The following is a 12,557-nucleotide window of genomic DNA, read 5'->3' on the forward strand; positions in this document are numbered from 1 at the left end:
CTTGAGGCTGATCCACATTTTTTGTGTTAACCAAGTTTGTTTGCTTGTCCAGAACATGACCTTGTAGAGAACCTTTATGTATCAGGGAAAGAAGTGATGAGACAAATGCACACAGACTTGCAGTTAAAAACATATCAGGGTTCTGTGATTGCCCATGTTCCTCAGTGTTTGATCACTACATTTTTATAGGGAGTGATCTTCCCTTTTAATATTATAGGTGTTACTGGGTGGTTCTCAGAGAGAAGGCAAATGTGCTCACTGGCCTGCATGTGACAGAGCATCAGTACAGTGTGGCTCATCCCTAAGAATAAATTTCAAGTAAGGCCAGGATCATACATTTTTGCATCTATTTGAAGTGATTATACATTCCATTAGGCTTACATTGGAAGAGTCATGCATTCATGACTCAACAAATGTATGTACTGTATATTTACTATCTAATCTTGTTTTCAAATTGCTTAGAAACTGGTTTTTTAACTGTAAATACTATCAGACCTAGTTAAACCAGTGGATTTTACCAACAATTTTGATTTCAATGATACTTCACTCAATAGTATCAAAAGTTTGGCTCAGACAAACATTGCAGAAATGAGCCTTGTATTTATCTCTATGTTCCATCTCTCATATATTCCAGTTCCCTCTCTCCTTTGTAGCAAGCAACCGTTTCTTGTTACATATATGCAGATGAACTGTGCTTTGTGCAAATAATTGCTTACAAACCCTAACCCTAAACATCTGGAAGGCCATTGTCATTGTCATCCATCCCTGTTTTAAATAACTTATTTGAACTGATTTGTGGCATTGAAGGTATTTGATGATGCATATGAGGGTTTTTGTGAGTATGAGCATGAATTGTCATGGTGAAGTTACAAACAATAATTGCTCAATATGCTAGGCTCATGGTGCATATAATTAAAAGGCCCATCCCTTCTGGAACAGGAGGAACAAGTTTTAATGAAAACTAAATTAGAAATGAAGTGAATACATATTTTTAAAAGCTGAGATCATGAGTTGGGTGGTGTTTACATTTCAAGTAAAAAAGCCATTGTTCTGCATGTAACTTGGGGAGATTGCCATCAACTTGATTAAAAAGCCTGATAGTGGAAATCAGATTCATCGCCTGGGATTTAGCACACTGAGATAGTTTCCAAAGATAGGGCTACATTGTTCCAAACTGTTTCTTTGCTTGCAGGCTGAACAAAAATAAAAGGAAACGAAATCCAAATAAAGCTTTGCATTCTTTAAGAATTATTCAGCAATTTTCTTCTTGTCCATAATGCAAAAAATTATAAATGTTTTGATTTACTTAAGGGAGGATTCTGCATTCATTTCTTGTTAACAAGTTGTGCGTGGGGATTATGAAGTCTTTATTTGGAAAAAAGATAATAAATATGTCACACACAATTACTGTCTTCCATAGGCATCATTACCATAGTCAAACCCTATCTGAACATCTGGCCTTCCAGATGTTTTGGGATTACAACTCCAAGAGTTCATTAGTATTTGCCATGCTGATAGAATGAAGAGGAATTGTAGAATCAAACATCTGGAGTTTCCCACACTGAAATGAGACATAGGTATCTGTTATGAGTGCATGCATTTACTGTAAACCGTTCATCAACTGTAGCCTTCTTCACCTTTATATAACTCCTTTCCTTAAAAAGAGGAGTTGGTTTACTTCAGTGGTCCTCAGACTGTAGGGGGGACCCGCAGGAAGGCACAAGACTTTGGGGCCATGATCCCTCCTCCTTTTCCTAAACCTTTTTATGTGTAAAATGTATACATGTGTTGAGTTAAATTTTAACTTTACTTAAATAAAACTCTTCTGCATATACTCAGCTATAAGTCTAAAAGTTTATGCCCAAAAATTGACCCCAAAATCCCACATCGACTTATTTATGGGTCACTATGATAATGTGATAGCTGCTCTTTCAGATTTCCCCATGCAGTTTCTTTCTCTTTTAAGCCAAAGGTGATTGATTGATATTGCTGTTTAAGAGTCCCACTCCTGCCTGTGCAAAGGCTAAAACGAAAGCTGCACACTGCAGCAAAAAGTCTCAGTGAGAGTCCCTCTTGCCACATACACACACTGAAGGAGCATCCAAGTTTTCCCCTCTCTCTATCCACAGGTAATGGCAAAATCCATAATTTTGGCTCCAAAAGCTGCCCTCAACTTATACATGAAGTCAACTTATAGTTGGGTATATACAGTAATTTGAATGATGTTATTTCTATTAAAATGTTAAAATATGAATGTATGTGAATGTGTGAATAAAAATATGCACATTAAATAAATATTTTTATTTGCTGGGGGGCACGATATCCACATGTAGATGTAAAGGGGGTTCCCAAGGGTAAAAAGTTTGAGTACTACTGGTTTATTTCACAGTTTGTTTCAATATACATGAGTCTTCATTGACATTATCCCCGTTTTTTTGTCATTGTGTGCCTTCAAGTTGTTTCTGATTTATGGAACCCGTAAGGGGAACTTATCATGGAGTTTTCTTGGCAAGATTTGCTCAGAGTGGATTTGCCTTTGCCTCCCTCTGAGGTGATGGCGTGTGACTTGCCCAAGTATCCAAAGGGATTTTGTAGCACCTTTGAGACTAATTGAAAAAGAGAATTTGCTAGCATGAGCTTTTGTAAACTTGAGTCTGCTTTCTCAGATGCATGGGACACAGCGGAAAGTCCAGGCACAGACCTATATAAACAGTCTGTGTGTAAGAATGACCATTGAAATGCAAAACTTTGTGGGTGTAGAGATGGGGTGACAAGTCGAGTTTTAACTATGGTCGTTGGAGGACAAGACTGGAGGAAGCATACTGTATTGCCTAAAGTCAAGATGAATAGATAATCGTATGAATGAGTATTGGGATGTAGTGTGGGAACCAAAAAGAAAATGTGAGCTAGCCAAAAGAGCCACCATGAGGCTGGAGGGTTAGCTAGCATTATAATGTTCGTAGTGTGCCAGGAAACCATTGCCCAACGTCACCTGGTGGATTTTCATGGCCCATGGTCATGGTCTCCAGAATCAAAGTCCAGTGATTAGACCACTACACCATGCTGACTCTGACCCCCGTTGACAACATATCAAATTTATAATATTAGAAAGAAAGAAAAACAAAAGTTACCCACAGTGCATAACTTTCCCAGTGCACCTGTGCAGTTAAATGAAGAAAGAGAGTGAAAGGGGTGAGGTGAGTTGGAGTTTTGATATAAAAAAGCTGACTGATTTTAGTTGAGTGAGTAAAGAGTGAGAGAAAAGAATTCCAGTCTAAAATTGGGCGGAGGAGGGGCAGTTAGTAAAACTGCTAAATTTGTGGCTACAGTGCTTTACAAATTTGGCAAGTGTCTCCCAGTCTCATTGATTCCCTATGGAACTGGCCCCTGCCCATTTACATCAGTGTCAATTTATATCACAAGTCCAGGAATGCAACCCTGACATAGATTAAGACCTGTTTGTATTACACCTTTTGGTAACAAATGGTTTATGTGTGAAGAAATCTGTATCGCCAGTAAACAAATATTCTGCATCTGACAAATTGTACTTGTTTGTATTTCTTTCAAAGTTTCTGCTTAAAATTAATAACTATAATGTTGCAAATTAGTTATGTTCAGCACTAGCATGGTATGCAAGTCCTGCAAAGTTATAGCGTACTAGGTTAATACATATTTCCTTTTCTGGTTTCAGTCTATCTACAATTTACCTTGGTGGTATCCAAGTAATTATGAAAAAGGGTGTAGTGGTTTCAGTGTTGGACAACAGCTCTAGCTAAAAGAGTTATATTTACTGCTCAGCCATGCAACCCACTGGATGGTCTTAGGCAAGTCACCATTTCTCAGCTTCAAAGGAAGGCAATGGCAAACCTCCTCTCAACAACTCTTACCAAAGATCCCCATAAGTCGGAAACTACTTGAAGGTCCACAATGACAACAACCAGCTGATGCAGAATTCAGATTTTCCATATAATTTAAACTGTTGTAGGAAGCTTGGGTACCTTTTAAGATGGTACAAATGCATAATGGATTATGTTTTTCCCTGAGTTCTTCCTGTAATGTTATTTTTCAAAAGTTTTAATACCTGTACGCCTATATGGATTATGTTGGTGACACTAGCTCTTAATGTTAAATCATTGTCTGATAACCTAGATGTGTTTATATTTTATTTTATATTCTCAATAAAATTATATTAGACAGTCTTAAGAAAGATAAATACACACACAATATTTCACACTGTTGAAAGTATCAGACTGCAAAAAAAAAAATTTGCTTTTCTGGATATTCTCAGAAAGGATTGCTGCTTCTGATTAAAATAATAATGGCTAAACTAGATCTACCTTCCCAAGACAGATTTATCTATAATCTTGGCAAATGTGTGTTCTGAAACCATTTACCATCAGCCTTCTGGTGCTTGCAGATTTTTCTATGTAAATATTACGTAAGGCCTGTCAGCCAATTCTTTGTAAATCCACACCTGCACTGGAACACTATGTGTCCTTTGTAATGACTACATCTCTCATCACACTGTGTTAGTTAGTTTAATGTAATTCTGTGCGTGGCTGGAATGTTAGAGTTTGGGAAATCATGGGAATGGTAAAACTGACTATTCCCTGAAAATTGCCAAATCCTAATAATTCAGTATTACATCAAAGAATGTTGTGAAGGTGGCCATTTTGAAACAAGCTTTTAAAAATTGTTAATGACTAATTTCAGATACGTTTCAGGCACATCCTTCTTCCAAACCCTAATAATGTTTAGGTTACTGTATTAATCTTATACATTTCTGGTTTCTTTCTTTTCTCTAACTTTTCTTTAACAAAGTGCAAACTTGGCCTCTTACAATCCCTGAAACTACTATTCCAAATGCCTTCCCAGGCCTTCTGTCCCAAATATATATTTGTGAATACAATTTAGTGTGAAACTCTTAACCTGATGCAGACTTACAGTAAGACATCATTTCACCAGCATTCAGAAGCATTCAGATAATTTATCACACGGAAGAAGTTGTTACAGGAATGGTCTCTCACCATGCAGCTTGCTATCAGAAAGTCCAGATTAATTGCATTAAGGAAATATATTTTGCTGAGGTGAGAGTATTTGAGATGTAATGGTTTGAACACAGGACTATGACCCTGAATACCTGGGTTTGAATCCCTGCTCAGTCATGGAAGCTCACTGGGTGACAATTTTTCAGCCTCAAAGGAAGACAAAAGCAAACCCCTCTGACCAAATCTTGCCATAAAAACCCTGTGACATGTTCACCTTAGGGTCACCTTAAGTCAGAAATTGCACACAAAACAACTTTGCCAAAGGCAAAGCATCCTTTTGAAAACATGCTGGTCTTGTTTGTTTTTATGTGCCTGAGGGAATGGGAGAGCATAAAGCAACAAGAACAGGGCTAATGCACATTCAGTAATGGAGTTTATTATATTTTGCATATCCATCTTTGCTCTCTCTTCTCATATCCTGCCTATGACCTGGATTCCACTTGCTAGGATCTGTCCCACATATTGTTTGTTGCTGTCTCTTATCCCTCAATGCCCTCTGTGGTGTTGGTCCCCACCTTCAGATGCCTACTGAAAATCTGCCTTTACAATTAAATTTGGGCCTTAGCCTATAATCCTTAGCCCCAAACAAAACGAGGCCCAACATTTGATTTCTTCCATCCCTTTTAAACATTTGCCTCATTTCGCCTGTACCCTCCTGACTCCATTCATGCATACTGTTGGTCATGTAAAAGCCATATCACTGAGGCATGCCCTTCTATTGTGCATCAGAATATTACTGCCCCTCAAAAGGAGCCAATGGTTACTTTTTGCAGAACAGTTTACTTGATACGTTCTCTGTTTTTCTCCTCAAATCAGGTCAGTTGTTTATATTAAGTGTGAGAATTGAACAAATAGTATTAATTCAGGAGTGTTTGTGTTGCAGCTTTGTGTTTCTGTTTTGTTTTTAACTAGACACTCACTTGCCCTGATCTACTAAGCAGAGCCACTCACACAAAGGACACATATGTGGAAGTAAAGGACCCTTGAGGCCAGGAATCTAATGGGTTGTTGCTCTTCAATACCTGAACCAAAAGGAGTGTACTAACCTTCCACACAAAAGGTCAAACCTGATTATTCCTCCTACCATTTTCTTCTTTTAAAGGTAAAATTTCTAGTAGGGCAGGATAATTTTGATGTAAAACACTTTGGGAGTTAGAAATACTTGGTGAATTACTCTAAAACACAGAGTGATCTACCAGTGGATCTTCATCCTTTGACTACTTCAACACTAATTTACAGGAAGTACAGGAAGAAAGACACATACAGTTGTTAAGACAACCTTTAAGGCAGAGGTGGGAAAGTACAGCTTGTGTGCTGTATGTGGCCCTTGATACCCCTTCACACCCCCTTTGGCCTGTGGGACCCCTAGAAGCCCATCAAACCCAACAGATCCCCAAAAAAATTCAACTGGAGGGGCATAATTTGGGGATGATTTTTTTTTTTGCCCCAAACCACCCCAAATCTCCTCAAATTGAACAAAAAATTTGCTTCCTAGCCCTCAGCCCTCCAAACGTCCTCAAAACAGACAAAAAAGGGGAGTAGTAAAAAAAAATCCGCCAAAATCATGGCCAGAAGTGACATCATGCCATTTTGGGCACATTGAAATGTGCTTGCTACAGCTTGCTGGGCAGACACAAGATGGAGAAATGGCCCCTGTCTTGTTTGTAGTTGCCAACCCCTGCTTTAAGGTAATTTTCAACTGCTCCTTACCATCACATGGCAGAGCCCATAGCCCAGTGGCAGACTAGATGCTTTGGATATGTGGGCTCTCAGGTTCCATCCAAGACATCTCTACAAATAGATTTGAGGCTGTGGAGGAGACCTTACACCCTACTTTGAACAGTTGCCGTAAGTCAGAAATATTCACCTCCATGGGCCAATAGTTTGAGTGTAAGATTGGCATTTGTGTTCTGCAGGCTATGGACAAAGTCATGTTTTTCTGAGACATCAACTTTGTGAACGTTGCTTTTATGTTGTTGGATTCTGCAGGCAAATACTTTAGAAGCAAAGTGCTAATACTACAATCTTACAGAGGTTTACACAGAAGAAAGTTCCATTGCACTTAGCTGGACTTGCTTTTGGATAAATATCCATAGGATTGGGCTGTAATTTTCTATTTGTGAACAGATTGCCTCATACTCTGGGCCCAAGCCAAGCCAAAGCCCACTGAAGTCACAGGAAACATTGCCACCTATTCCATACTAAGGAATATAACCACACTTGTTTAAGCACTTCCCTTTTTTATTTCTCAGTCTGGCTTCCTTTTCCCCTCCAAAGGCACAGAAAACCTATTATCTCCAAGCTATTGATCAAAAGTAAGATAACTCAGCTATGTGATATGTTTGGTTACCAACTGAATCAGTGGTGGAGCAAAAACCGAAGTTTTGATCATCTTCCTGAATTTGGGTAGTCTGAATCTAGTTCTCTGTACTTCTTGTTTGAAAGATGCCTTTAGTCACATCCCACAAACCTGGAGCAAACTTTCCACCATTACGATGCCAAGACAGGGTGGGCACAGCTTATTCTGGCAGGATCAACACTGCACCAGACAGAGAGAGCTCACAAGTCAGCCGCCAGCTCTCTAAGGGGTGGCTTCTGCTTGACAAATGTTGACTTGTTTCCCTGCTAAGAGAAGCTAGGTTGGTCATTTCCCCTCCCTGCACTGTGAGCGGGGAAACAAAATACAACAAAACTCAAGCCAAGGCTCCTCCGTCTCCTGGCTTCAATATCCAAAAATTCTCAGCGAGGAAGCAAAACAAAAATAAATCCCATTCTGTAGCCTCCACAGGCAGTGGCTTGTTCTGGTTTTACAGTGTTGCACCAGGTGTCAGCAGAGATACCAGGCTCTAAGGCAAGCTCCAGGCTTGCAGACGCCTAGGTTTCTGGTTATACAGTAACCTGTTGCATTAGCTTCAGCTCCACCTCTGCCTCCTCCTCTCCCTGAGCTAAGAAAGCCCTTCCACCTGCTCTCAGAGAAAGTCTGAGCAAGGGAATCAAAGAGGACAGAGAGCAAGAAGCAGGAGACAGCCAGAGCTGAGAGTGTGATTTTCTCTCCAGCCTTATAACTCTCTGAGGAGGAGGCTAGTGATCATCATTCTACCTTTGCTAAATAGAGCAGAGGAGGAAGCTTGGGAGGAGCTGAGAATGGCAGAAAAGCTGGACTAAGAGGAGGACACCTCGAGTGGAAAGAAACTTCAGAAACCCAGGAAACTGGGAGATTCCAGCTGACTCTTCTGAGCAAAAGGTGAGTTGTCTTCTGTGTTTAACAACCCCGCCACCAGTTTGACATAAAGCTGCACAATAATATTTTGCATAGTTGAGGAAGTGTGTGTGTATCTGGAAAAGGGAGTGCAGATTGAAGCCACAGCCCTGGAAGAAGATAAATATAGAAAACAGGGGGAAAGGGCAAGATTTTCTCAGCGTTATTTCTGTGGCGCAACACTTCCCTGCCCCAAAACTAAAGATCCAGTAGGCCCCAGAAAATGCCTTCTTGACCAGTGAGTTATATAAGTGAGTTGGAATAGCTTGGCTTTTTAAAAAGACGGCTCGGTTTGTCTGCAATTATGTTGGATCCAAAAGAGATAGAAGGGTATGTGAGTTTGTGTGTGAGAGAGACAGAGAGAAAGCAAGCAAGCACTGATACAGATGTTCCTACCAGCATTGTGAAATGACCCTCAACTTTCAGTAGACATGGGGGAACTTTTGTTTTTCTTTTTAATTTAGTGAAATCGTGTTCTGAAATGTAAATGTAACAGTGTGGCAGTGCTCTGTGTATGGACAGATGCATGTTAGCTAATAGAAAATGATGCTAATTAAAAATAATTATTTTGAAAGATGTGAGTTTTGTGAGAGAAAAGTTGCCTGATATTAAACCTTAGGAACTAATGAATGCATTATCAGACAAATGGAACAATTGGATATAACTGGTCCTTGCCTTCAGTTAGCATAATTTGATGTACGGTATTGCTGAACAGGAGGACTGTTCTTCCATGCTAAAGAACTGCCTGGAAGTGTAAAGACAGAGACCGGAGCATTCTTTTCTCACTGGTTCCACTGTGGGGCATGTTTTATTTTACATTTTATACTCTAGAATTTGTTCCCAAGTACAAAATGCAGGCACACAGTATCATCTGTGAATCACACACTTATGTAAATCATGGCCTTTGCCCTTCACAGTCACTGCTCATATATATTGTGTGGAGGTCACAATTTATTCATGGGGACACTATTCATAAATTACCTTAGATAATTTTATCTAGTGCAGCTAGATAATTTTACACCCTGGGTGATAATCACAGAGACTTTGGCCTGTTACAGACTGCCAAAATAAAGCTGCTTCGGGTCTCTTTGGAGGTATGCTATTTAAATGATGCATGGGTCCTAAGAGTCCGGAGGTCGTGCCAAAGCCACACTCCATTCCTAAGCACTGGAGTGCAGCTTTGGTGCAGCTTCCAGATTCTTAGGATGCATGCATCATTTAAATAGCATACCTCCAAAGAGACCCGAAGCAGCTTTATTTTGGCAGTCTGTAACAAGCCTATGTTAACCACTTTTCTAGGGAATGCAGCCCTGTATATTACTTCAGGGTTTAAAATGTGTTTAAATTTAAACTTTATTGAAGAGCAAACAATTGTAAAACATTTGCTGTGTTTAGATAAGCATCAACATCTCTGAAATGAACACTCAAAAATCCTGTAGTTCATTTAATACTAACAATAACTGAGCACAAAAGCAAAGCATGTCCATTACTTCAGTTAGGAAGCATACAATTAATATTTCTCCACCCCCACTCTCTGTTCCATGCTTTACAACTGCATTTATGTTTTTGACATGTTAGAACAGAAAACAAGACAGTTCACCAGTACTGGAAAAGAAGAAGGGAAAAAGCACACACACACACACACACACACACACACTTTTGAGCATGTGCAGGTTATATTTTACACTGATTCAAATGGTGACAGTCTCATGACACGAGAGGTAAAATGGTTATTTTTTTCTTCCCAACACCTTTATTTTGGAGGAAGCACAATGTTTGGAAGGATAATGTATTTGGGTAAACATAGCAAATACAGCATATACATTATGCCCATCTGGCCGCCTCCCAAGTACAGTCTCATTTGGTTGGTTGGTTGGTTGGTTGGTTTAAATAGGAAAGATGCTGTAGTTGGCAACGTAAACTCTGACAGCTCCGGCATACCTGGCCCAGTCCAGGTGGTAATGCCAAGCCTATTTGCCCTCTGCTTTTGCCATCATCCAGTCTCAGGACACTCAGGACAATACATGGCCCTTGATATCAGTCCTGACATCCATGCTGACACTAAATTACAGATATTTGCAGATTTTGTGTTCATTTACAAAAGTAGAGAGGTCGTAAGGAGTTCTTCCTCATAGCAAAATTGTTTCTTTCAAAAAAGCCAGACAACACACTTTTGCAAAAATTGATCCGATAGTACAGTCCTCCCTTGCCATACGCGGGGGATCCATTCTGGACACGCACATTTACAGCGCTATAAAAATAAACTATAATAATGATAATAATAACACACACCCGTGTAAGGCAAATTTCATGTATGCTGGAGTCCCATTTAATTGAATGGCAACACACTCCCATTTTGTCCCTCGCCTCTCATCATCTGCATAAGTTGAAATCCACGTACGGAGAGGGTACGTATGCCAAGGATGGACTGTATAATGTGGATCTGTGAATTCAAAATCACAGCTACCTCTTAAACCTTCTCATCTGAACTTTCTAAATATCCTGGATGCCTGAATTTTCCACATGCCGTGGCGACCCTGTAGCTTAATGTCAACATACAACCAGATGAAACGGCTTATAGAAACTTCTAATGTGCCAATATGTTCTGAATATTTTGAGAAATGAGATTCTTTTTTATTATTATGATCTAGTTCTGTGATTATCTAGAGGAAAAGATGGTCCAGTTTAAAAGTCCCAGTTGAGTAGTCTTTTTTTAGGTTAAAGAGAGCTATTATGAAAGAAGAGGCTGGAATCTATTGACATTGTTATGATAAGGAAGCAGAGAATGTCAGGGATATCTATAGTCCCTAGTTATGCTTCCCCATTGTTTCTTCCTATACTGTTCTGTTCATATTTGGAAGACAGAACAACACAGGTTGAGCTAGGTAAGCAACTCACAACCCATTACAGTTAGCACAGTTGAAGCAGAAGACAGTGCCTAGCCTCAAAAATCCTCAAAGTGGAATAAAACAGTTGCCTTGGATCCCATCTCAGAAAAAGGCAGGATTTGTTGGCAATTGCTGTCAAGTTGACCCCTTGAATGAGAGACCTCCAACGCTCTCAAAAACAGCACTGGTCAGGTCTTGCAGACTCAGGGCCGTGGCTTTTTTAATTGAGTCTATCCATCTGGAATGCGGTCTTCCTCTTTTCCTACTGTTTTCTACTTTACTAAACACTGTCTTTTCTAGTGAATCAGGTCTTCTCATGATATGGCCAATTTACAACAGGCTCAGCTTTGTCATCTTCGCTTCTAGGGTGAGTTCAGGCTTGATTTGCTCTAGGATCCTTTTATTTGTCCATGCTATCCATAGAACATTTCTCCGGCATCACATTTCAAATGAGTTGATTTTCTTCCTATCAGCTTTCTTTGCTGTCCAGCTTTAACAGCCATACATAGAAATGGGAAATAAAATGACATAGACAATCCTAACTTAAGTATTCGACTATAAGCCTGTGCCCCTTCCTAGAATTGGAGGACCTAAAAATGGTAATGCACGTGCCGGTAACCTCAAGGTTGTGCTATACATTGGGCTATTGTACCTTTGTACCAAGTCTGGAAATTCCAACTGGTTCAGAATATAGCAGCTAGTTTGATTACAGGTACATCTAGGAGGGATCATAATACACCAATCTTAAAATCACTCCACTGGCTGCCAATTAGTTTCTAGGCAAAGTACAAAGTGTTGGTTATTACTTTTAAAGCCTTACATAGTTTGGGTTCAGGTTACATACATTCAGGATCACCTTCTCCTGTACAATTCACTCTGTACACTTAGGTCCCCTGGGAAATGTTTGGACTATACTGGCAATGGTTTCCCAGAGGACCTTTTCGTCTGCTGGCCCCAGACTGTGGAATGACCTGCCAGAGGAAATACAACAGCTGAAAATGCTGACTGCTTTTAAAACAGCTCTAAAGACACATCTCTTCCAGCAGGCCTACCCAGTCAGTTTTAAATCACAACTTTCATTGGTATATATTTTTAAAAAATGTACTCATATGAGTGAATTTTATTAGTTTTATAGGCCCGAAAGGGTGGTCTGCTGACGCCTTGGTTTGCTCCATGAGGAAGCTGCAGCAGACAAACCACGGAGGAGCAAAAACAACCCATGAAAGGGGTCCTTTTTGCGGTGCCATAATGATGCCACAGTGCGCCAATGGTGCACTTGCGATGTCATTAGGGCACCGTGACATGCGGACGCTAGGCATCCATCATGTCAAAATGGTGGCACCCATCTGTACAAGGCACCAC

The 12,557-nt window shown here is 39.9% G+C and overlaps 1 protein-coding gene across 1 annotated transcript in view; it reads left to right on the plus strand.

Annotated features, from left to right (window-relative positions):
* The first annotated feature begins 8,024 nt into the window (after positions 1-8,024).
* EPS8L2 (EPS8 signaling adaptor L2) overlaps positions 8,025-12,557 on the plus strand; it is a 148,217-nt gene continuing 143,684 nt past the window's right edge. The window contains exon 1 of the mRNA XM_089520898.1: positions 8,025-8,292. The gene's annotated coding sequence lies outside the window, so the exon portion shown is untranslated. The remainder of the gene's footprint in view (positions 8,293-12,557) is intronic.

The sequence above is a fragment of the Sceloporus occidentalis genome, unplaced genomic scaffold (genome assembly GCF_023333645.1).
Source record: "Sceloporus occidentalis isolate IW3139 unplaced genomic scaffold, rSceOcc1.0.p SCAF_4, whole genome shotgun sequence".
Taxonomy (NCBI): domain Eukaryota; kingdom Metazoa; phylum Chordata; class Lepidosauria; order Squamata; family Phrynosomatidae; genus Sceloporus; species Sceloporus occidentalis.